We start from the raw sequence: 24,362 nt of genomic DNA on the forward strand, positions 1-24,362 counted from the left end.
AATGTGACATCCATGCCGAGCGATGACATAGCACCAGTACGCTTATGCTCTCAGACTTTATTTTCAATTAGGCGCTTTAAGACGGGTGTAATGTCTTGATGTTCCTTTGTAATCGCTTCTGTAAGCCATTCGCATTTTTACGTGTCAAGTGGAACTCAAGAATCTAATTGAATTTGACGACGCCAATATCGGTCGCCGCTCCGACGAAACACAGTGGAAGCGACGACTCTGGATCAATAAACTATTACATCACCTGCTGCAATTTAGTGAAAGCTTCAAACTGAATTGTGAGTAGAACAATAGAAGTAAAATATTAGGTTAACTTATTTAGTACCATTTCTCAACAATACCTCAAGCTTCAGTAGAAATTGATTTGGCAGAGCAGAAAGAATGGTACAGCGCTACTTATATATGGCATACAAATTGCTATAGCCGAACGCATTCATGTGTTCTGAAAAGCCTAGGTTCGGAGATTGTTATCCCCGTTTTGTGTTTGCTACGATTCCCGGGATATTACTTGACTATGGACAAGACTGAGTTCAAGAAAGTTCTTGCAACATTCCCGCGATGTATCAATATAGATCGTCTGGCCAGTGCAGTCATATTTCTACAACTGTAGTAAGGTTACGTTATCACACATGAGCTGTTTGTCGTTTTTACTAAGTTGTCTGTCGTTTTTTGGCATGTTTTTACTAAATTATGTAGACGCGCACTTACAGACACCATTGCCCCATGGCTTAGGTCTCGGCCCAATGTTATTCGCTATAAATTTCTTGCAGGACGTTTTTTTTCCTTTTTTTACGTAAAGGATGACTAGAATGCGGTCTTCTGAAGTCATGATGCAAAAGACGGCTGAAATTTATTTCTTGAGGCGGCTGTGCCTACCATTCCGAAATCTGAGTGGTACGTTTTGTTTTGTTTTTCTTGTTATCTTTGGGTTTCTTTGTTGCGTCGGAAGAAGGTTTGGGCTTCTTAGTCTTCTGCTTTTTTGTCTTTCTCGTTTTTCTTTCCGAAGGCGTTGTAGTCTCCTCTCCCGCATGAGTAGATTCCTTGCCTCCGTGGCTCGAGTTATGGACGCTTCCATTTTCGTCGAGGTAGCAGGCGGTAGAGGTGCCTTCATGTGTCAAGCAGGTACCCATGCGTTCTGGCTCATACTGCGGGAAAGCAAGAATAAATCACTTATAGCAAAGTAACATCAACCAGGATGTTTATAGTGTGCAACGAGGAAAAAATGCACTAAATGGAAGGATTTGCCATTAAAAGCATGTTTCTTAAGCCACACAAGTTGTTTTTATGTAAAACACATTTTCAAAGGAAACTTGACTATTACTGGGAAAGTGCATACAAAATAATATATATCCCGGAGAGTTTTGATCACGAGCAATACGTTGTCAAAATCCGAAATCAGCGGTAAGAGCTTTTCATTTAGGAGCATTATATTGCAATTTTACACCATAATGTATTGGCCTAGACATGGTTTGCATTTTGAAATTTTCATATTGAGAAAGTGCTTTGAATTATTTGCGAATAGACTCTGTGTCGGTGTGCCTGATTCCATCAATCGAAGAGAAAACCAGACTGTTTGGGCCTTCGTTGCTTTAGCTCAGGTGAATGATTTATCATGCCAAAACACAGAATCAACGTCTTCGTGGACTAAAGTCGAATTACAGTTAATGAATTCAAGTTTGTTTTACAAGCTCGCTTTGGTGAGCTACAGCGTGTATGTTTTGATCTAAATATATGTTAAAGCTTGGCCTTACAGAGTTAATTATCAAATTTATTATAACTCGTCCTAATCATACAAGCAATTTTTTTGTGATCCGAAGTTCCACCCAAATAGATAGTTCACGAGCAAAATACAATATATCCCTGGCTAAGAAGCACATTTAAATGCATTACTCAAAACCACACTCGCACTCAATGTTTGGAAGACTGCCATCGTCGTTGTGTGCGCTGTAAAAGGCTAGACTTCGAACAGTTGACCCTGGCTGAGCCGTAAGTTCAAGGCAGAGCAAAAAGAGCGACTAACATTTGTTCTTTGCTCAGCGCTCTGAATGAAGCCGCCATCGCACGTGAACACCAACTATGAAAAACAATGACATTTAGCATTGGCATGTATCCACAATATAACTAGAATTAACTACAATAGCAGACAGCGACAGGCAAGTGCACAAAGGCAAAGCGCGTACATCGCCATTGCTTCATTAGTCACATATATGTCATATATCACACTCTGGCGGAGGCAGGGAAGGCATGGGCGCATTCTGCATGAATGTGCTATCTGAATATTTCCACGTGTGTCTAATAAAATTTTTCCTAATGTTACTGCTTGTCTGTGTCCACGGGCACGCCCCCATCGGTCACTGCAGTAAAACAATCCTAAGTATCTCTTATCAACAAGGCAAGCTTCAACGCTTGGCATGATATAAACGTTTTTCTTGCCGCTCTTTTTACAACGACGACTTTAATGTCCTGTGCATATAATGTAAGAGTCGGTGCTTTGGATTAGGTATTTGTTAAGTTAGCACCGTCGTGCCTTCGAGCTACGAACGCACTGGCAATAAACGTTCGCTTCACAGAGACAACTGCCGTCAATGCACGGGCAAGTCATGCCCTGTGCAGTGTCTGTGGTTTGCGCCAGGCTAGGTTTGCTGACACATTGGCTGATCGATGACGTCAGCCACATTCCATAGGAGACTGAGAGCACGGGTGTATGTAACAAGGTGGCGCTGAATCCGAATCCTCAGTGAAAGTGCAAAATAAGAACAGGTGCGCCAAAATAACACGTCTTGTGCAGTGAAGCAGGCATTAAAATGCATCGAACAAACATAGCATATATATCCTGTCGACACGTTTATTATTAAGAGATATAGAACAGGCGTTATGATTGAGTACAACACAAAAGTACCGGGACCAAAGGCTCATAAAAGCACTATATAATTGCTTATATATGGCTGCATGCTCGCGATTTGTTAAAACGTGCTTTATTTAGCGAGGGCAGCCTATTTTTCCAATTCGTGGTAGCAACATATCACACACAAGCGAGAGCACGTGCTGACAAATTTCTGAACATTTTTTGTAATTCCGTACAAATGGCTAATTTCGTAGTAATCTGCAGCCATTTGTTTCGCACGGAACGTGAGCGGCCTAATTTCATTAGAGAGCAAGTTTTGGTTCTATAATGCTTGTTTACCTCGCACTTGGTTCCCTCTGGGAAGTATGTGTTGACCCATACGTTGCCTCGCCAGCAGTAGTAATCACAGCTTGCAACAGTTTTTCCCTGAAAACAGAATATTTTACAGAGTGTTTAGAATCACCGCAGATACAAGTTTTTACTATACACTATCACAAGCTCCAGGCAATTCATCTATTGCTGTTGCCCGTTCAACCTTGAGTTCTAGGAGCTCCTTAAATGGTAGAATTGACGTCTTCGTTTAACACTCGGCAAATTAGGAAGACATTAGTGCCCGCCGTGAAAATGCCGGACACAGAGAGGAGACAATAAAATGTTTCTCGTGCAGACTATATATTCAGTAATGTGCGAGTGCCCCGAAATATTCGCTTAGTGGCACATCCAAAGCGCACTATATCACGAATGAATCCACCGTTGTCATACGCTTGGCGCTTCGGAGATGAAGCAGACAATATATAGTTTTCATAAAGATGTGCTTTTATTTCTAAGGGACTGTGCTACTCTTAACAATGAAGCAGTTTTGTGGCAACATAAATGATAATCCTGTGATTGCCGCTTTCAAGCTCTATTTGAAACAAAACAGTGCGTATTTTGACAGGGACAAGGAGGGAGACACGACACGGACGAGCCCTCGTCCGTGTCGTCTCCCTCCTTGTTCCTGTCAAAGTACGCGCTGTTCTGTTTGAAATATGGCTTACCAACTCGCCCAAACGTCCGTTTTCCAAGCGCAGTTATTCAGGATAAGAATAAAAGGTACAAACAAATGCTCAGCAGTTGTCAGTAGTACACAAGCTACCCTCAAATATTTTGGCCGCAAAGGCGCGAGAGTAGCGAATGTAAGCCACTCTTTCGCGTCTTTTTTTGTTCAAACATATTTTTCTAAATGTCCTTGATAATACAGCGCAATTCGTCTATTTCAGGTTGATTGCCTGAATATATTATTTGAACGGCAGCTTGAAATATTAAGTTAGCTGATTAACAAACGATCACATATTGCTTATTTAAATGTTAACTTTAGGACACATGTTAAAATTTTGAAACTTAAGGCGACCTGTAGCCATGTAACATCTGCTTAGAAAATAATCGTGAGAGTAGCAGTGCTCTTAAGACCAGTGCTATTGCTCTGGTGCGAAGAACACAAACGACCAGCTTACGTTTACCATGTTTTAGAGAACGCGCAATACGAGTGGGCACCAGTAATGAAAATTAACTTGTAGAACAAGACAAATCGGTGCCAGAGCAGGAGCTTTACATGACCACAGTGTCGGCGTTTATCAATAAAAATTCGATTGCGTTTCGACGCCTCAGGAATTGACCGCAGCAGCCAAGTAATTCGAGTGCTTCCTGGATACAAATGAAGGTTTTTGTAGAGCCTATAGGCACTCAGCAAGGTATAAAAGGAAGCACACGATGAAACCCTTGAACATTCTTGCATGCGTTTGCTTCGCAATGCCAATGACGACACGATACCGGCAACGCAACAATAAGGACTATGACTGCGGTGCAATAACGAAAATGACTGCAACCATGGATGAACGATGTCGATAGTCTGACAATGTGTAAGGCGGAAATACAACACGGAAGGTAATTTAACGACACACAAGATGGGGCGGAGTGCAGACAAGACACACAGCGCTAAGAACTTGTATTCCGTCCATGCCAACTGCAATATACAGGAGAAAAAATCTGCACGACAAACATGAAAACACCTGTGGCGATGTTGCTGCGTCGACGAGAACAAACACGGCGCGAGAGAACACTTCGATGATGCGTACGCTGCATTCAATACTCAGTTATTGCCCATCGCGCCACGAGCTGCATCGCTTTCACCACACTTGTGACCCGGACATACCGTTCCGTGCCGTCTTCAGAATGACGCTCGTCGTGTGCTCCCAGAAAGACAGAACGCCCGTCGCCCTCCTTCACCCCCGCGACATTGCCACCAGCGGAAAAGCGGGCAGTCAACTTCCTATTATTGGTTGCTCCATTATTTTGGGGACTCGAGGGAGTGCTATACCAGACCCTGTCGTTCATCGGCAAATGAAAAAATGAGTAACTAGTTGCGGCGATCGGTTACAGAGGCAAGGATTGTTACCTTTTCTAAATAACAAACTGTTCCTGAGGCCTCCGATACCTTGTTAACCCAGGGGTCCAGGCAAGCGTTCTCCGGGTCAATTCCACCGACCATACCCGCACAACCATAAGACACTTGCAGGGTGTTATGTGCTCCAACATTTCTGCCCACCGGAAAATAATGCTGATCAACCTGGAAAGCGGGTGCTTGTTTCGGTGGATTTTATTCGTAGAGAGGGCCAGTCAAGCCATACGGGGAGGCAATTTCCTCTCCAACCTAATCTATCCTCGGGAGTGTGTCCAGAAAGCGTCTTTGATTGCACAACAAGCCTTTTCGTCTCAGCAAGCCCTCGGCTGAATTTTCGTTCTCCTTCACCGTTTGGACCCGCTAGAACACAGTTCAACACGATGTTACCCATCGCATCATCACTCGTGTCGAATTCCGTATGACCATGCAAGAGTTTAAGAACAAAGTGGAGATTGGCATCACCAGGCAGTCATGGAGGAGTTGGTCGTCACCTCTGCACATATCTTCTCAGAAGAGTGGTGACTTGTGGCATTGTGGAGATTACAAAGTGCTCAATACGGCAGTCATTGCCAACGGTTACGTACTCTGCCGCATGCAAGGCTTCACTATTAACGTTTGGAGGTGTACCGACAATTAGGGAGGTGCACCATACCATCAAAACTACTTGACTTCACTCGTATGCCGTCTGGTCTCCGTAAAAGTGGACAAATGTTTCAGCGCTTCATTCATGTTATCCTCCGTGTCTCCCATTAGTTGAATTGCAATAGCAAATGTATGCACACTGTAGCCAAATTCTGACCATCGGCGTGATGCTCTGCATGATGTGCGCTCACATCGCGGCCGCGCCCCGTATGCTGTAGGTGCGAGTAAACGCTTGTCAAGGCTATCTGAGAAGGATGGTGGCAGGATGCGGAGATGTCTTTTCGCGTTTGTAATGGAGATATTCGAGGAGAGCGCTTGCCGTCTTCTCCGTAGCGCAAGTGGGGGAGCAGGGATATGTGCGCGCGCTAAGAAGAGTGACGTGCGCTAGTGCGCACCTCCCCTTCTTCTATGGTGTCTGAGTGCAGCCGCGCGTACTATCTTGGAGGTGTTCTGCGCTTCGTTCGAAAGCTGGCCTCGCGTGCGCTGTGCTCTCGCACGGCTACATGAAGTTGAAGCGAGAGGCGGTACGAAGGGGAATTCGCTCATCGCTGCTTGCGCTATTCATCAGACCAGCGTACTGACAGCGACTATCTGGGGTCATCGATTGAGTAGCATCCGCGTTTGCCTGTGCGTGCCCGACAACCTATCTTGTTAATTCAACTATTAAGCCAATTTTACAGCAGTTTATGTACCGGACAAAATGACTAGCCTTACTTCGCATTGTTCTCTAATAATTTGTTTCTGGCATCACTGATTTTCCCTTCGGGCACAGCTGCGATTTCGTTGCTTAGGTGGTCGATGTTCGCGTCGCTAGCTCATGTCACACTGAGCATTTCCTCAATCTATGCCTCCTTTTCCAACATTATGCCATACTTGGGCTCATGACAAAGGATGAGAAGTGTCCATTTGACCTCTTTTCTCGGGAGTGCTTGGGCCATATTGCAAACAGCACAGGCATCTATATTTTTCCTGAAAAAGGAATAAGCAAAAACACTTCTCGCCATAAATCGCTGAGTCACCTGTGCCGTTTCCTTGCTTCGACCAACCATTGCTATAGGTTCCGACCCACGTTCCAAAGTCTTGCCTGGACTGACGAAGCCCATGCTGCTTCCATGACAATTAAGGAACGTCTCTCAGTAGCTGCTATCAGGGTCCATTCAAAGCACCATGCCCCTACAAGTGTCATGCATGTTGCATTAAGTTCTGGAGTTCGCAGGGCACTACAACTGCATATTGCCCGCCAATGGAAATCTCTGGGTTTCTTTATAAAAAAACTCACGGGAGGGGGGGGGGGGGTGTAACAGAGGATCAGTGCAGTGATTGGGGCATAGAGGTTTATGCGGCGTGCCTTACGGTTAAGTACTTCTATTACTTCCTTGAAGGATGCCGATTGATTATTCTCACAGACCACAAGCCCTTGCAGAACACCTTCTCATCGTCAAAAGCCATGTACTCTACGAGAGAAACGACGTCATTTGACTTTCCTCGAAGAATTTTCTACCAATGTGGTCAATGTGATCGGCGCAGATAAAACTGCAGCAGAGGCGCTGAGTGGAATTTCAGACCTGGCTAGCCCACAGTTCGCGCTTCAGCGTGTCGAAGAGTCGCGAGAGCTGGATCACTTACTTCGCACTTTTCCTTGATCTCCTTCTTTATCTCTGCGCCTACAAGACGCCCTCTTTAGCGATCTGAACGTCTCCACAGTCTGCGACATAGCTGAGGCTTCTGGAAGCCAGGTTCTTGATGCCCCATTCCCACTGCGCAGTCTCGTACCTGACAAGATTCATCATCCGTCACAATCAAGGATTCGCGCAGAACTGCAGCTCGCTGCGGAAACATGCGTCTGGACTGGCGTGGATGTGGGTGTACGGGTCGTTTGTGCCTCGCTTTGCAAGAGCGCAAAGATTATAGGCAATATACTACGCCGATGGCCACACTGACTTCTACCGGACTGCTGTTTCGCCGTCATTAACGATGACTTTGTCGGAGCCGTCCTCCTTCCGCGGGATTCTGATATATAGGATGTCTTTTTTAGACGAGATGAATTTTTATTGAAAAATTAATGAGAGCAGCCAACGTGGCATTTTTGCTGCCCAGTTCCTAGGCGAGAAGGATAGACTTTGCCGTACACAACGTAAACTTCAGAAAAGCATGTAGGAAAAAATCATTCATTGACTTTTTATTAGTGCCCTGGGAACAGATGGCTAAATTGTAAATTTGGAGGCAGTGGCATTTTCATGCACAACCATCTTCTAAAAATCTTAATAATCATACCCAATTTGAGATATTTATCAGGAAATTCGAAAGCTCAGTCGATGCAATATCGAGAGTGAGCGCATCCCGCTGCGCTTCAGACGCCAACACCCCGTAAAGAATTGCGGTGCGAACCTTGAATGATCGCATGCCCCGACAGATCCTTACCCGACACAGCCGCTCATGCTTGCCAGGCAAAGCGTTTAGGCTCACTCACACAAGGCCAACACAACATGGATTTGGTACGCCGTCCGTCAGCAAACCGCGGCAGCCTTTGCGTATCAGTGGCTGCCGCACTCTAAACATTTTTACACCCTTAAGGGTGTTTTCTTGTCGCTCTTTAACACCCTTATCTTTAGGGCCTTACAAACATTTATAGAGGACGACAGCGGAGCTCTAACGAGACGTGGGATAACAAAAGACGTAGTTGAAAACTATGTAATCATTCTGACAGCCTTGAGCGCATATAAATATCCGACAGGAGAGTTTCCTATCTCTCCCTGTGAAATTCTCTTGTCGGATATTTCTATGCGCCCAAGGCTGTCAGAAGGATTACATCGTTTTCAACTACGTCTTTTGTCATCGCACATCTTGTGAGAGATCCGCTGTTGTCCTGTATAAATTTTTTAGGGCTCCGACGGTAAGGGTGCTACCGCGCGACAAAAACACCCTTAAAACACCCTTAAGGGTGTAAAAATGTTTAGAGTGCGCGATTGCACGACGTTGGGTTTCCAACGTCCTCGCGCTTGCCTTCACGCGGTGTTGCGGTGTGATATCATACCGGAACACCTTTTGTAAACTCCTGTGGTGCAGGGTTTCGAAAGCGCCTGGGTTTACCGTAGAAATTCGATCATAAATATGTCGAAGCCGGTGCGACTTCCATCTGTTTAAAAAAGGAGGGTGCATTAAACGTGACTGCCTTCAAATTATCCATTCAAACAATGGCTCTTAAGGCACTAATAAACATGTTAATAAACGTTTGCATTAGTCTTTTACGGCTAACGTTGTTATCGCCAAAGTATGTGCACCCCACCTAAAGGCCCGTCTGAAAGAACGCAATATTCGCTGCGCTTAGATGCCCTATCGAAAAATCTGTTCTCTTTAAAAAACCCTGTATAATTTCAATCGTGGGTCGTTTCAGGAGTCTGTCGGAACTTGCGCTAGCACTGGCTGCAGTACTACTGGCTCCGGAGTCACGTACTAGTACGGAACTGCGGCTGAGATTGTTCAGCAACTGTGACCGGCAGTTCGAGTTGGTCCTATTTCAGTAGATGACAAGACTCCTCGACACTACACAGTACAGCTACCACGCGAAATGAGTGATTCTAGTAACGTTTCAATGGATGAAAAGTAGTTGACCAACACACAGTCGCAATCACCATCTATACCATACAATTTTTGAGCATCACTCAAATACGCCCTATTGTCTAGGACATCAATTAATCACATCAAAAATTATCAGACGAGAAAGAATTAGCCTGTCTAATCATTAAAAAAAGCTTTATTGTACCAGGGCTGCTCTCAGTAGCATGCTCACAGCTTGTACTAGGAGGAGTGAACGAACACATCACGTCCTTTAGCGTAGCGCTTCACTCTCATTGCTAGGGGGGGGACACATCACATCGGATGCGGTAGCGCTGGGCAAGCAGTAGCGTGTGGCACGCATATCATGTGGCGAGCAAAATGCTGGGCCCTCAGCACCACGAGACAATATAGACCATTTACAGCAAGCGGTCTGTGTACGACGGTCCAGACCCTGTCAATGCAAAATATTCAGCTCGACTAATGTAAGGGTGTCAGTTACATACCCATAGTAAATTAATAATTTGATGTATAGTTTATGATTTTACACTTGCTTGCTATTCCGTGCTCTACATATCTATGCAATAGGTTCGCACGCACACTCTCAATACTGCATTTCCAATGGTATTTCCAATCGATAGAGTCGTAAATAATTTCCACTTTTGTTCTTTATTGCCTCGCTATACCCGTATGACTGCCGTGTCTAGTTTCTTCAATTGAACCACGCTATGGGAAAATTTTATGCGTCCTTGCCAACTTCTACACAACTGCATTCATCAAGGCCACTAAAGACTGCCTCTGCCATAATATTTTCCGCTCCTTTTTATGGACAAACTGGGTGAACGGTTTTCGTTTACTTCATTGGCAAAGTGCAATAGGTCGAATTGTATGAGTTTACGCATCGTTAATAGTTGTTTTGCTTACTGGATCTGTGGGAGTCCCATTGCAGTTTCCCTTTTTTACTACTTCGTCACCGAGCACTGTAAAAGAAGGCCGAATAAAAGGTTATTTCATTTAGAGACGTTCCTATCCGTGTCTTATGTTATTGCGCACAGAAATATTTTAAAATATCTAGTCAACGATGATTTGCTACAAAAGTTGATTGAAACGCCAGCAAGGATTTACCACTAAAAAAGCAAGCGCATGTTCAAAGCTAAAATGCTTACTTTATCTGTACCAAGAATTTACCAAGTTTTTTTTGTTTGACACGTGAAACATTCCTGCGAAAATTATAGGGAAGCATTATTTACTGACAGGAACATTGCAGCATAACTGCAAGAGGAGACTAAATATTGGTCGATACAGAAGGACTCGCGTTCCAATTGTCCCTGTGCTCAAATTATCGTAAAGATGGCGTAGCGACAAGGACAAGTGCACATGACTGAATAATCCAAATAGCGCCATGCTTAATGCAAAAGCTTTATAGTACATAGCTACAAAATAATTTGAGGCTTTCTCCTTATCGGTCAAAGCTGTATGCCATTACCCGTATAAGCGCCCCCTCAAAACGACCGCATAGCTAACTGCGACACTTGCGCCAATGCACAGTGTAGACCTTGCGGGACATTAGAAACTTCGGAGTCACATTGTCACCTCGCGTTTTAGTAATAGCCTGCTTCATTCGAGATTAACATTGCAGGGTCAACTTTCTAGTCCTTGCACTGCGACAAACAAATTATTGTCGTAAAATATAAAATCTTCTAATGCTGAAATTTTTGAACGCAATCAAGCAATATTCCAGAAAAACTAGGAACAAAATCACAAATATATTCCGCGCATTTTTTTTCGTTCAAAACAGTGAACGAATAGAATGCGTAAAAGTCATCTCACAAACATCGGATGCGTTAGTTTATTTGATACAGTCATGTGATTTCCCGCACGACTGGATGCTCGGTCAACAGAGCAGCTTGTAAATTGAGCCACTAGGTTCAATTACAAGCTAGGTAACTTGAGCCACTAGGTTCTCCATCGTCCAGTGGGTAGAGCATTCAGCTATGGTGCTGAGCACCATAGCTGAATCCTCTCACGCTGACTCCTCTCACGCACTTCTTTCTGGGCACGCTGCACCACGCGAACGATGGGATTTGTTCCATCGCTTTCCTCACACTCAGTGGCACATACTCATTGAGCCAAGTTAGTGACGGCCATTGAACAGCGGCAGATAACTAATGCACTCACGGCGTAGCTCGCTAAAGCGTTCGCGTGAAAGGCGTTCATTTAAAAGCGGCACATATTAAGTGTACGTGTAGCCAAGCTGATGGGCTGCTGCCCTTAAGGAACCCTTGTAATGTGGGTTCGATTCCATTCACCATCGGATAAACTGAAGGGATCCTTTTCATCATTGTACAGTTGGATATTCCAGTGGCGCATATTTGGTCGCCCACGTTGGCGTCAAAGACGTTCTTTCAGGAGCAACAGACACCTACTGGCACATAGCCAACAAACCAGTTCGGCATCAAAGACGTTCATTGATCACCAGCACAGATGTAATGGTACATACATAGCGCCGCAGGTCAGCATCAAAGACTTCTTTGGAACAGCGGTGCCTACCAGTTCCAAAGCGACATGAGGCGCAACTAGAGCCGCTCATGTCGGGTTCGAAGAGATTTGCTGAAAAACGGCCCGTACGTACACATCTTCACATACTCAGGGACTAAAGTTGGTCCGATGCTTGGTTTCGAACCCTGTCACCTCAGCACAGCAACCCAATACAATACCGTTCAACCACGAGTAGTTCTACCACAGGTAGTCCGGAAAACAACTAGATACAAACGTACACACGAACAAATATATATAGATGTTGGTTTGTGTGTAAACAATACAGATAAATAGATAGATAGATGCCTTTTAATTAGGGATTTTTGATTTACTCTGATACTTGACGAAATCGAATGTGCGTCAAATTATATTCAGAAAAATCTTGTCGGACTCTATATTCTGACACACGCCGCAAGGGAAATTCATGGGGGCTCCATTAGATGGCACAGCGGGTCAGGTTGAATGCGCGAGAGGGAAGACCGCCTGCATATGCGCCTCGTAAATGACGCCTATTAACTGTCGCGATACGGTGTGTGGCTACGTTATTTCAGTGCTAATCGCACTAACGTCTACATTCATCGACAGATTGGTTCCGCCGGATCTTTTTCAGAGATGCATGCCTTGAAATACACCCAGAAAGTATGACCACCCCATTACGACTTCGCAGTTTTCTGGGAACCAGCATAGTAATACCGCGGAAGGATACTGAAAAAGACGATTGAACGTCCTTAGTTATTGGCCACATCAATAAGACAACTTACACTGCAGTATTTGTTTGATCAGTCGAATATGAAAAATGTAGATATATATTATGCAGGTATCGCAGTGCGCATTAGGCCCTGGCTTGTAGCTTACAATTTACCTAATATACCTACATTTGACGTCTATTTCGAAGAAACAGCCTCAAAAGAGCCTTAATTATTTAGTGAAGGAATATTACCGCGGCACACTCACCTTGAGGCAACAAAACCGCAAGAAGTGCTAGTAAAAGCATGGTTGCTGCTTTAGCGTTCCGCTTCCACATTTTCGGTATGAGGGCTATATTTATATATATACATCGAAACATGCGCGTCATCGAATGACCGATGAATAAATGTCAGTACAGGGCTAGCAGGAAAGATCAACGCTGTCGTATCCACTGGTATTTAATTACCCGAGGACTACTTGAATACCAAACCATAGTTAGTTGTTCTTTTTCCTTTCAAGAGCATTCACCTAGCTGGAGCACCAGTGTATTAGTAGAGCCTCTGCATTAGCAGAATGTGCAAATATTAAATGTATGGTAGGTTTGGTATAAACAACGATATTATCAATTCCGCATGTGACATACTGATCCAACTGCATCTGTTTCTGTCAATTTATTCCTCTCCTGACCGAACTTCTTCTTTTCGTGCCCCTTACATCCACACGAAGAAATTTTCAAGCTAATTGTTCTGTCCCATTTTTCCAGCACCACATCGCAGATGTGCCTTCACAACTACTCTGCATAGCACTGTAATCCCAACGTTCTAAAAATTTGGTGGCGTCTCCTTCTTTTGAAGATTATTCAGGGCAATATACTACGATGCGAAATGTTTACTAGAATAGATGTGCAATGGGTAATTATATGTTTTGTATGGTATGGCAAATATTATTTTGAATAATCTAGGTCCCCGCAATCTCCGCCATGCCATTGATGAATCGTGAAACCTAACGAGTACATCAGCACACACACAAAGTGTTAATGCCGCAGCTTGTAGAAATGCCGAATGCTACCTTGACATAGTGTACCTTCATGATTATGTTGCAGTGGCAAAGAGATCACGACGAATCATTGAAGGACGCGGACGAGCGAAGCGCAATATAGTCTACATAGTTGTAATATCTGTGCCCCTCTTGAAATTCTGCGGCAGCTCCACAATATTCCAGCTTCAACTTCATTGCAGCCGCTATATATCAAGTGGCTGTACTCAGTGCTGAATTATGTGTTGTGGCCGGGCCGTTATCGCTTTAATATAGTTAAGCTCCTTGTGCCACCTTGGCACACTTATTCTTGGGGATTGGACAAAAGCGAGCACCTACCGAATGTGCTTTGCTAAAGGCCCGCCAGCACATAAGTTGTGGCCTCAAACCAGTTGACAACTTGGTTCACGGTGTGCAAGAGCTATGGAAGTCAAGTTTCCATACAGTGCTGAGTTACCTGTAAGCTGCGGGCCGAATCACGCGTGATTCGTTTTACGTTTCTTAACGCGGCGATCCTCCCATGTCGCTCTTCGTTAGCCCTATATAAATACTTGGCGCAATTTGTGGGCGCTGTCTGTGCTTTGCACGTTTGCAGCTATGTAAGTTTGAATGGCTCTGTCGATTGGGTTGCTTCCAGCTGAGTCACTGGGTAGCCAATGGTCGAATGGATAGCACATGGGGCTGCTGGGGTGAGCTAACAGGATTCTAACCAAACATTGGACCAACTTGGATCACTGGGTGTGTGCTACAACGTGTGTGTCGCTCTTCAATGAACGTCGTTGATGCCAAGTTGGTCATGTACGTATGTGCTATTGCAGGTGTGCCGCTCCACACTCACAAAAAGATCCCTTAAATTTCTCCCATGCTGAACGGAAACGAGTCCACGTGTCACAAGGGATCGTCAAGGACATCAACACCACGTATTAACCGGCTGCGCCACAAATGCGCACGGTATGTGCCGAGGCATTGAAAAGCCGGCGAGGTGGAACCTGTACTTTCTAGGGAAGCGCACATGAAGACGCAACACAAGCAAGAATGCAGGTCCAGCACTGGTCTATGATTTGAAAATTTTTTTTCAAGAAAAAGATTATGTACACAGCGATTCTGAAAGTCATGTGGACGACGTGTAAAAATCATCCTATTTTCTCGAGCAATCAATGAACGCGATCTCTACGTTAGATAAGCAAAGTGACAGCTGACCTATACTAACGTTCTTGTTCGTGACTATGTCATAAACCTCAGCAATTTCACGTGTGCGCTGATATTGGTTTTCCATGATGATTGCAGTATGGTCAAAAGAAGGTGAGCAGCCGCACTCATGATAGTGGCTTGGAAGATGCAACGTCACCCCTGATTTTAAGGAATTGGCATGTTCGCGTAGCCTGATATTTACACACCGGACAGTCTGTCCGATGTAGACGCCACCACAAGTGCAAGGAATCCTGTACATCACTGCCGAGGAAAAATCACTGGGCACATATTTATTAGCATGCTTAACCGAACAAGCGTGCTCACATGCTCATGTGCCAATCCTTGCACACCTGTCAATAGCAGGCGGAGATATGTATACCAACTAATTCCTTGCTACCAGAAATAAACATGAACTCCATAATAGCCGACAGCTTTCATACATAACATACGACGTAATGTAATGCCGGCAAGGGAAACCACCTCGTTCATAGATTGCTCGTGAAAATGGGATGGTTATTTACTCGTCATGTACATCACTATCATGATCGTTGTCTCCATTTTTCTTCTTCCCATGAAAACTTGCAGTTGTTAGACCGCTCTTTCCCGCGTTCGGCATTTATGTGAGCTGACCAAGAACGTCATGTGCCAGTTTACAATGACTCCCTTTCACGCCAACACGTTAGCGAAGTGCACCATGAATACACTTGGCATGTGCTGCTCTTCAATAAACCCCTCAACACCTTGGGTCACTTCAGCATGTTCCACTGACTATGCGGAAAGCGAGGGAACAATACTCAGCGTCCGATGGTTCCGGCGCGCCACACTGCTTGCTTCGCAGCACACGCGCGTACTTCTGGGCAGTGCCAGTAGATGCAATGTACCACTAGATACCACTAGTGCGCAATGGAATTCGAACTAGCTCGTACACACCCCTGAGAGGAAGCAGCCCAGTTGCCGCATTACGCAATTGTCAGCGTTCCCATGAACCGCCGCGCCATGCACTTCGGTAGCCATGCGCAGCCTTCGTGGTGACGGTTCTAGATGACGCCGAGAGCTCTTAGGGAGGCGCGTAAGATCAGTCCTGCAGCAGTACACGCCTCACACATAGCTCGATTCGACCATGTCAATACCATGTGTCGCTATAGTGATTCAATGTTAGCACATACGATTGACCGTCACCGTTAGGTGGGCTCCGCCAATTTTTTTCTCCCAGCTAGTCGTAAGGTCGTAGGCCTTACAAACTTATCGCGCTGTGGACCAACGTTGCGACATCCTACAGAAAAAGAAAGCAGGAGATCGAATGTGCTTTGTTGAAATGCATATACAGCGAAGTTTACGAGTATGTGCTCATGCGCACCGTGTCATGTGGCTCAAGGATCTCACAGACAAGCTCTTCCATGCGATGCACCTTTGAATGCAGCCAGTGTTATAGGGATTGAAAGAGGCAAGATGGGTTTCTGCGCAACTTTTTTAGGGTACCCGGTCTCCCCTTGGAGGCGCAGATGCGACCGTCTACGCGTTTACCATGTAGCGTAACGCATGCGCAACGTGAGGCCATCTCCTCCGTAGCCCATTCTGCGGTCCCATCGGGGCTCTCCGATTCGCGGCCCCTCGCCCTCACCACCAGCAGCCAAGACCCGCATGAGAAGGCCGGCTTCCCCCCTGTACCTTCTACTCCTGCAGGCGAATTGTTGTGAGACATCGGTCCCTAATGGCGCGTCCATAACGCAGCCGAGATTGGTTTGTTAGGTAATTTTTTTGGCGGACTGTCGTGTTTTTCTAGGGCTCCGTGGTGGTGACGAAAACAGATGTTTTGGTAGCATGCTTTGAGCATGCTTCTGTTTCTTAGATTTGCTGGTTTTTTAGCCTTTAATAGTAGGTGGGATGTTTCAAGGCTACCAGCCATTCATGGTTTTAGTGTGTGTATTCGTATCAGGAATAATGCTTTTGTGGTACAGTCAGAGCGAGCCCACGTGTTTGAATAGGTGCGAACGCGCGCCGTACCTTAATTCTGTTAACCATTTATTGCTTTTTAAACAGCAGGTAAATTATCTGCGGTGTACCTTCTATGCGTATCGTCCTTTGCTCGTAGGCACGTGCTTTGAAAGGTTTGTCGTTAGCATTATCGAAACCGAGGTGCAACATATGGCAAGAAAGACAGCAGCGTGCAGCACGTGGGAGGTCCCTCAAGGCAAACGAAGGAAAAGACGAGAACAAATAGAGCAAGTCGAGTCAATCGGCGCACTCGGTGATGTCGATGCTAGACTAAAAGAAAATGGAGGATGTCCAGGATCAGATAGTGAAACGCATTCAAGAGCTCAAAAATGAGCTGAACATGGAGCGAGATGCACGGAAGGCAGTAGCAGAAACATTTCAAGCAGTCGAGGAAAACCGAACAGGTACGATACCATATGGCGCTCTTTGGCCATACCTGGCCCTTGCACCAATAACAACCACACATTCAGTCATTCATTCCGAGCAGGGCCGATATCATGAACAGAAATTTTAGTGATAATAAAATGCCGGCTGCCGGCATGACACGACCGGGAGGGCCAACAAAGCACGCGGAATGTGTGGAAGGTGCGGTGCGCGCGGTTTCGGGCCTTGGAAAGATGATCACCTGCCTTCGGGCCAACGCAAAGGGAAAGGAGGAACGAAGGGGTCAGTGCCAGTTGTCAAATCCGAGTCACGCAGAAAAGGATTACAAAGGGAGGTAGGAAGAGCTCTGGGCACTAGGAGAGAGCAAAGAGGTGATAATCGCCGGTGCCTGAAATCTGACTTGTGTCATGGAGTTCATTGTGAAGGTGACGAAAGTGTCGTAGTATGCTCGTTTCCAATGCAGACATTGTGCTGTGTCATGGAGCAAGCCAGATTGAAGCTCGCAGATAGTATACACGGATGAAACATTGTCGTCGTAGCGGGTGGGTTAAATGACGTGCTAAACAAGGAAGGGGCAGGACTAACTCATCGTTTGGCGATGGGGCTAGGTGACTTGAGGGAAATGTACCCTCGAGTGCAGATTGTCGTGTGCACGGTGCCGGAGGTACTTGTAGGTTACAGTAATGTGCAAAGAGCTGTTGCTGTCCCTCATTATTAAATATGAAGACTGAGCCGAGAGAAAGATTTGGAGCTTGTTGAACAGGGACTGAGAAGGTAAGGTGATTTTCAAGTAGGCAGGATCCACTGCTATCAGAGGCTTGGATGAGAAGTGGCCTGGCGACTTGCTGGTCGCGCAGTTGGGCTTTTGTGGGGCCCACGGGCACGTAGGAGGCCAGGGTAGGCAGTAATGAAAAAGATGGTCCCCTAGGGGAACCTCAGACTAGCAATATCGTCAAGAACCAGGGCATGCACAGCACACACCAGTACTGCACAAGCGTCTAAGCAGTGAGAGTAGCGTTTAGTACAGTGTGCTGCAGCTCTTATCCAGGGGTCTCATCGGTGTCCCAGTGACTCTCAGCGAGCGCCAACATCCCCATTGCGATCAACTTAAAAAAACGGGCTGGTTGCACATAGGAACGCACTAGAAGACGTTGGTTTTTTTCAGTAGGGGTTGCAAGAAAACGTCAAACACAGTCAGAAAGGATGAGGCAATGTCATGAGTGGTGGCAAAGGATAAGAAACCTGCTGCGAGTAACTACCGAAGCGAAAAAACGAAATCGAAAAACGAAAGCTAAAAACGAGCTCAGGATGCCTAAAGTGACTAAAGTGACTGAAGGCAGGTCGAGTAAATGCTCTGTGTATAAATAATGTTAACTGTCAGCATCGCGGGGAAAAATGTGACACCACTGATGGTGATGCATTTTCTAGGGTTGAGGATTGGGCGAGTTGGTATTGCATTCTAGAACCGGTACAGCGCAATATACAAAGGAAGAAACAAGCCGAGCCGGCCACATAAAGGAACAGAGCACTAATCCTCCACGCTCTGTTCTTTTATCTGGCCGGCTCGGCTTGTTTTCTTCCTTTGTATATTGCGCTGTACCAGTTCTAGGATGCATTTTCTATCGTATGTCCCCACTTTCCTGGCTCTCACAAAGGGACGTCGAAGGGGTGCGCGCAGACGTAGCAGGAAGTTCCTATTCTTCGAAAAGCGACAATTAACAAAACTTCCCATAGAGAGGCTGCCAAACCCGTTCGGTGAGGTAAACAATTGTTGCGAAAAGAAGCGCCACCCAGCCGCATTACAACTGCGCAGTGGGGCGTAGGCTCGACGACTAGCTATGCTTGCGTCGCATCGAGTACCGTGACCACACCTACTGCAAACTCATGGTTCGTGAGAGAACAGGATGAATACACACCGCCGGGAGAGATTTTACTGCCCTTTATAGCCACGGACAATACACCATGCCAGGGTCGTTCTCTGCGTCAAGAAAGTAATGGTAGGGCCAATAAAGCCGGTTACACTATGGGCAAGGAAGAATACAAAAAAATATATCAAATGCGCAGCGAAAATTCTTAAGCACCTGCTAGAATCAATTGTCGTGATTCTTTCGGGTCCCTCGACAACTTTGCTAAACGTGCCCTGCGGGTCCTCAGCGTAATAGAGCGGCTTATCACAGCTATTCAAATACTGTAGTGCCTTTCTGTGGCACATGTGCCGCCGAAACGTAAGCCTACACGCCAGCCACCTCTTCGCGCGTTTTCGTGAAATTTAAATGCGTTTAGTGACCTCCGTCAAGACGCTGTTCCTGGATCACATCTGCGAAAGACATTTTCGGAGTCTCTTAATAATCATCAGAATGCAGAATTCGCCTACATCGTTCGGCGCCTCTCTTCTATATCATTGAGGGAGATAACAGTTAAAATGGGAAGCAATGCTGAATTTACTTTTATAAGAAACTGCGCACAGAATGCCATTTCATCCTTGGACACGGAACCTACGTCTTTCGCTTCCACTGAGCATTTTTGAGGCTGACATTTTTCTTGGGACAAAACGAAATGTAGTGAACGCGTTTCGCGACGTTCACCATCGCCTGAAATGTCAAGAACGACATGCAGTTGTACAAATGAAATTGTCCCTTCGAACAATATCTACATGCGCCAATAAAACGTATATCGGTCGCGTTACCCTCGAAATAAATTTTTTTCGTCATCGCTTCCTGATGAGCTCTAACAAGTCATTGTATTCGAACGCTTCCCTCTAAGAAAGCTTAGATTTGTCTCTTTTATTGCGGTAACAACTTTTTGCACAATCCTCGCGCATTTCTGCCGTCGCCGTGCTGTTCCGTATAAAGGGCGATAACACATTCGCCGCGCGCCATATGCAGTATGTGCGAGTGAAAGCGCGCGAGGGTGAGCCCCCGATGGTGACTCAATCTTTCTGGCGTAAGGTAGGAAAGCAAAGAGGAAGCGCAACGTCTTCTGTCGCGTGCAAGGCACCGCGGGGGAGGGGAGGCGCTCTACTGCAGCGGCTCCTGCGTGCAGCTCGACCACGCGGGCCCTTTCTTGAAAGCAATCTGCCATGAAGACAGAGTCTAGGGACGCGAGCTGCTGATAGCGAATGTTACTAAATAGCTTTGTATGCACAGTGTTCTCGCCGCTTAATTCGCCTCGAAGCGAGACGCAGCACTAAGTTCCATTCGCTCGCTGCTGCTGCCGCGCTTCCTCAATCCAGCGTTTCTACATTGAGTGTACGCGGCCATCGAGAGAGATATGTTCATGTTTGCGTGTGCGTACATGACACCGTGCTTGTTAAGTCAGTTAGTAAGCGAATCTTTACCAATTCATACGACCGATAAAACTACTAACCTTACTTCGTATAGCTCTCTGCTAACTTTCTATCACAATGTTTGCTTCGCCTTTCATGCGAACCTGCGACATTTTTAAGTTGTTTGACGCACTATCTTTTCAAGCGACATTAGAGAAACTTCAGGCTAAACTTAGGTGCTCACACCGGTCAGCATGACATTCGTGAAAGTTTACTTAAGGAGCCCGACTTGTTCTTTCGCCAGTTATCACTGTTTAATGTTCTCCCCTTTGTCCTAGCTTCAGCTAGCAAACCAAACTTAATGTATAAAGAAATACAAATTTCTGCATTCGAAGCGATCCACCCGGATTCATGTAGAAGGACATTCAATCTAGAGAAGCAGCTTGTAAATGCTGGCGTCTTGGTTCACGAACAAAGGTGCGTGATGGCTACTGGCGCAGTTGTTGCGGTGCAACAGAATATCGCGCGCTATACGAAGCCGAAAAGCTCTGCAATCTCTCATTTTTAAATTATAACCGTTTCTTTTATGGAGGGATTACCGAAATTTATCACCGAATTATGGCTTATATCCTTCTTTACGCTTTGTTCCTTCTCCACTCATATATAAAATAAATAAAACGAGTTCCGCAGTTCTTAATTTTTGTAAGGAAACAAACGGCACAAGCACTTCTATTGATGATAAGCGCCAAAACTGTGCTAAAACGACCTTCATCAAAAGAAATTGTAGCCTAAACAAGGTGAAGTTAATGGGATAAAATCACTTTCACAATTCGAGGCACTGTTATGTCCGTGCAATCTGCACAGTCTTAACAATCGGAGCCTGAGGTAAGCGCTACACGTTCAACGGAAAGCAAAAGTTTACCGCGTTTTGGCACTACCCACCACCACCCTCAGCACAACAAAAAATGAGCTAATGAGGTAGCGCGCTGTGAAATGTCATCCATCACGACCGTCATTTGGCGTCCTAATATTTTCTACATAATGCATATGAACTGATCTGTGGCTTCTTTTTAAGCGACAGTTCTTCTCGTTCCCTACGCTTGCCTTTCCTATTGTATTTGAGGCTGAAAGCTACTAAACTTTGTTTGGATATGTTGGTGCGAAAAAACGTCCACTCGCCAAGAATAAAAGAAAAATAAAGAACAAACATTTCGGGCCCCGTACGGGTCCCTTGATCACAATGAAGATGTAAGCATGGGTGGCGTGGGCGCGCTGCTATTTACGGGTGATGTGGCGCAGCGTAGGGTGTATATCTTGGGAAGATTAACCCGCGTCCTGCTTATCGTGCGTCTAGTTGATTGGATGTAAAACTATTCTGAAAGTAAACGGGCAGATAAGTGTTGCTCTTTTGTGATGATGGCTGCCGAGTCCCAGTCAATGAGGTGTCCGGTTTGTTCGTGATGTTGTGCTAGCACAATCACGGCTGTGTGGCCCTTGGCGATCTAATTCCTGCGTTATTTCAAGCACCAATTAAAATTTCCGCTCTCGCCGATGTAGGACAAGTCACACTCTTAGCATGGTTTCTTGTATGTCACTTGAACTCCTCTCTACGAGGACATCCAGGAAGGGAATTCGCACATTGCTTTCCTCTTCAGCCGTGAACTCTATACCCGGCTTGAAGGAATTTAGGTGCTCGAGGAAATGTGTTGCGTGCCGGTGACGGATAATGCATAAGCAGTCGTCCATGTATCTCGAAAAGAGCTTTGGTCGCGTCCCCAGTCCATGTTTTTTGGCACCAATATGTTTCCTCGCCGGACAAGTTTTCGTCGAACGCTTGACTACTTCGATATGTTCTATCATTTCCATGCATTATATCCAGCAGTGGCAAATGTTGTCCTTATTGTCAGACTTTTTTCTGTTGCATGAACAATCAAGTGCTGAGACCTATACTCGAGAAAGTGTTATTTTGGCGTTGTTCAAGAAAGTTTTTACTTCGCATGCCTTGCGCAGCTGCCCTGTAAATCTAAGACAGTCTTTTATTCCATATACGAAAAATTGAAGACCGAGGCTATTGAATGTACCCGTTTGCCTAAAATTGAAAAGAATTCTGGGGTAGCTTGGCCTCTCATAAAATCTATTTCGCTTACTTACGTGCCAGTACCAACATCTCAAATTAAATAATGGACTTTTACGTGCCAGAACCACGATATGATTATGTAGCACATCGTAGTGAAGGACTCCAGAAATTTGTACTATGCGGGATTCCTTAACATGCACTTAAATCTAAGTACGCGGGTGTTGTCGCATTTCTCCCCCATCAACATGCAGCCGCCGTGGCCGGGATGCATTCCCATCTATTAAAATATCTCAAATTGTGTTACGATGCAGTTGTTGAGGACGTAAGAGGACACTACTTAGTTACGAGGATGACTAAAGGAGATGTGTTAGTAATTACTGGCGTTGAAGGAAAGGAACCATTTGCCGCACCATACATGGATTTCGAGGAGGTCATGGTGAACATCACAACAGACTAATACATTCGCTACTGGTCGGCATAAAGCGACAAATCCGGAAAAAGTCGTACGTTCGTTAAGTAGAACAGGGCGTGTGTTTAAATTATTATTCACACCAAAATAATTTGGTAAGGCAGCGAAAGCATAGTGCGGAAGTTGGGCGTTCGTTTCTAACTTCGGCCCAGTTGTCTCTTTAACCGTTTCCTTATAATTTGTTTCCTTGCGTTTCCTCGTAACCCCGTCGCTTCTCTTCGCCGCCTATCACCTCCCAAATGTAGCTTGAAAACTAGGCACTGCAGCTTCTGGAGGTGAAGCTGCGTTGTCGACGCTGCCCTCAAATCATCTGCTCACGTTACCTACACACCAAAACCTTCTTAACCTTCCTGTCACGGCTTGTCACGGCACTCATCAATACAGGAGCACATCTTTTTATTATGAGTGCTGCCTTCCGACGACGACTGAACAAGCTCCTCACACCAGCGTCGGCAACGCGTCGTCCGCGTTGCGGATGGTGGTACTGTGTCTATCATTGGAATGTGCACGGCACGTGTCAGCATCGCCGGCCGCCACACTCCTGTGCTCTTTACCGTGACTGCTCATTGATCTTACGACTTAATTCTTGTCCTCGATTTTATCTCTGCGCATTCTCCTCTTATTGACTGCCCTGCCAGTACCCTTAGCGTGGAGTTACCGATTCTCGCAGAACCTTCTGACGCACCCGAGTGTCGCTTATGCCCCACCGGCTTTCTTCGCCTGCCACCAACGTCAATAGCCTATACTGAACTGCTGTCTTCCCCATGAGTTCCTCCTCACCAGAAATCATCGATGGTTGTCAGCGCCTACTGAAAATATCAGATAGCTTTAGCTCGACGTTTAGTGTCCGCTCCACACAGGACAGTGTGTGCACCAGGGCTTGGTATGCTCAGAGCTCCTCAACAGATGCGCTGATGTGTGTGAACACAATACCCAGGTCAGCAGCGGAAACCAGAATGCTGTGACGGCGTCGGCACAGCAGATTTAGCAGAACCTGATGGTCCTGTCTTCCTCTTTTCACTGCGACAGCAGCTAAGCGCCCGAAATTTGGTTTGCCAATTGCCCGTCAGTCCGTCAATTCTATTACGCTAACGACTGTTGTCATCATGCACGACACGTACCGGTGATTTTTCTTGTCGTCATACGGCCTAGTTGTTCGCAGCATTACGATGGCTGCAGAAAAATTACCTCATTTTCTGCAGGCCGCAGAAAATTACTTCAAGAGGGCCT

The 24,362-nt window shown here is 45.7% G+C and overlaps 1 long non-coding RNA gene across 1 annotated transcript; it reads right to left on the reverse strand.

Moving 5' to 3' along the window:
- Positions 1-826: 826 nt before the first annotated feature.
- Positions 827-24,320, reverse strand: LOC135902855 (uncharacterized). Its single transcript, XR_010564628.2, has 3 exons — positions 24,254-24,320; positions 3,194-3,280; positions 827-1,154 (listed from the first exon to the last, which is right to left on the reverse strand). It is a non-coding gene; the product is annotated as an uncharacterized lncRNA (long non-coding RNA).
- Between the last annotated feature and the right edge of the window lie 42 nt (positions 24,321-24,362).

The sequence above is a fragment of the Dermacentor albipictus genome, chromosome 1 (assembly GCF_038994185.2).
Source record: "Dermacentor albipictus isolate Rhodes 1998 colony chromosome 1, USDA_Dalb.pri_finalv2, whole genome shotgun sequence".
In the NCBI taxonomy this organism is placed as follows: Eukaryota; Metazoa; Arthropoda; class Arachnida; order Ixodida; family Ixodidae; genus Dermacentor; species Dermacentor albipictus.